The sequence below is a fragment of the Engraulis encrasicolus genome, chromosome 2, assembly GCF_034702125.1.
Source record: "Engraulis encrasicolus isolate BLACKSEA-1 chromosome 2, IST_EnEncr_1.0, whole genome shotgun sequence".
Classification (NCBI taxonomy): domain Eukaryota; kingdom Metazoa; phylum Chordata; class Actinopteri; order Clupeiformes; family Engraulidae; genus Engraulis; species Engraulis encrasicolus.
In genome coordinates this window covers 14,286,563-14,288,894 of record NC_085858.1, presented here as the reverse complement: position 1 = coordinate 14,288,894, position 2,332 = coordinate 14,286,563, and positions in this window count along the sequence as shown.

Here is a 2,332-nt window from a genome sequence, read left to right as displayed (position 1 = left end):
TGAACCGTGTTGTGTGCGTGTGTGGCTATGTGTGTAGGCTACCATCGCATGTCCATGATCGTCCGTGCTCTTATCATGCAAATGACATGTCATGCAGGCAAGGCGTCCGTTTGATTTCAAAAGTGCTGGCCCGGACAATTACCATAAACCCGAGTAAGGTTTGAAAAGTGCTGGGTACAAGGCTACTTCCGATTTGAGGTTTCATGATAAATAGCCTAATACGCATTGGTGTATTGACGCATAATGTGGCCATATTAAAAATTAAAAGCCATCTGCGCTGTCTTGTTTATTTCTGATATCCTGCGCTGAAGTCATCTTTATCATACATATTATTAATGCAACGGTAACTGAGTGGTTAACCCATCATAACTACATGTAGCCTTGCATAATGGTGCACGTCAATTTGTTGTCATAACTTCGCTCTGTCCCTTTTGATTTCCTCAAGCAATTCATCCCTTTTGTCATTGTCCCTGTTGCAGAGACTGTTTCCTGCAGTGTTTCTCAACCTTTTTTTTAGGCAAGACACCCTTTCAATTAATGAAAAATTAAGGCACCCAAAACAAACAAGCCGTAACATGGCATCGCATCCGATAACACACAAGCTTAGAAAAGTAACACATTTGGAGACGTCAATTTAGTCAAATATCTATTATATCATTCTACATAATTTATTTATCAGCCGTTTCCAGGGCACCCCTGAAGGGTTAAAGTATTCGCTAATGGGCATGAAGTCTTGTCATGCAAATGACCTGCCGTGTTCAGGGGAAGTCATCCACCCAAAGGCAACCCTTTCAACAAAGCCACGCAGAGTGGACAGTTGAATGCTGCTTGAAATAAGTCCATAATGAATAAAATATTACGTGCAACGTCTACAAGAGAAGTAATGGTTATTATTACCGTTGCGCGTAAAGATGAGGAAGAGATGGATGGATGCTGTCCTATGGAAGGGGCCGTCAAACAGTCTACACGACATCTTCATTAAAGTCGTTAAAAAAGTACTTGTCAACAAAATCATGCCCCCGGAAAAATAAATAAAGTGCTTGCATTGACACGCTGTTGTTTTAATTTCGCATTTCTTTCATGTTCACTTAGTATGCTTTATCCAATTAGCCATGGATGCAGGATCATTCACTGGACTGGACACTATTGTAAGAGGTGAAATAGACCACGATTCAGGAACGACAGACAACAGGAGTAAAGGTTATGGTAGTTTTATTTTTACAATTTCATAAAATACAATTAGGAGGGAAAAACCCCACAATATCCATGCAGCCAGCAGCGTCTGTAAACTGCTATCGTCTTTGAATAAATGAATCACAATCTGGAGACACTCGGACGATAGTAGCCTACAAAAGTTAAGTTAAGTTACACACTCAGTCACTGCTGCCGGACGTTGGCTCGTCGATTACTTAATTCTACTATAACACGCGCAATAGCCTACCCAAATGCAACTTACCTACAGTTCCCAAAGCGGCCGGCCGCACGCAATGGATACCTACTGCCTACGTCCCGGCACGACAGCTTGTAGACAGTTCAGCAGCCCCTGCCCCACCCCAGCGCTTAGCGCACAAGTCTACACTATTGTCCAAGTGTTGTTATTTCAAGAAAGCAAACTGTCACTGTCCGCCGGCCGCTGTCGTGACATCTTTCATTAACACTAGTATTGTTTTAACAAGTGAGGAGTCCGTTGATAGTTTCCTTAAGGGTGAAGTAGCCTGCTCTTTAGGCTAGCGTTGCCTCCTCCAGCCAACCATTCGGCGCACAGTGTTCAGACTGTAGCAGGATGATAGGCTAATGATGGTGGTCAGGGCGCACATCAGTGCTTGGGTTGTCTATACTTTTATCTGGAATACTGTCGCCGATCAGATAGAAATGACCCTGTTATGAACCCGAGTTTAGTAGATATCGCGCAGTGAACGAGGCAGCCTGCAAACAGTTTGAAGCGCAATGTGGCTGTAACACGTTAGAAAGTAGCCAAACTCTGTTACTTGTTATGAGCGTAATGGTGGGGTGGCGTCCGGCCAATGTCATATCCTAAGCGTATCGCTCGGTGCGTAATTCCAAGAGCAGTATAATGAAAAGGAAGAAAAGGAAGATGATGGGCTAGACCCGAAATGTTTGTCCCCTGTCTGTCGGTTTTATTTACTTTTTTCGGCTTTGTTTACAGTTACAGTAGTTTTTGATTCTGCATTCAGCTCCAGTGTGCGACTCCTTTCTTTCTTTTTAAATTATGAGCGTTCCACGAACTATCTTTCTTTGTGCACGCTATAAAATGGCAATAAACCTGTTACTATAAACTACTGGTTAACTTTGTATGCTTTCTAATGTTGGT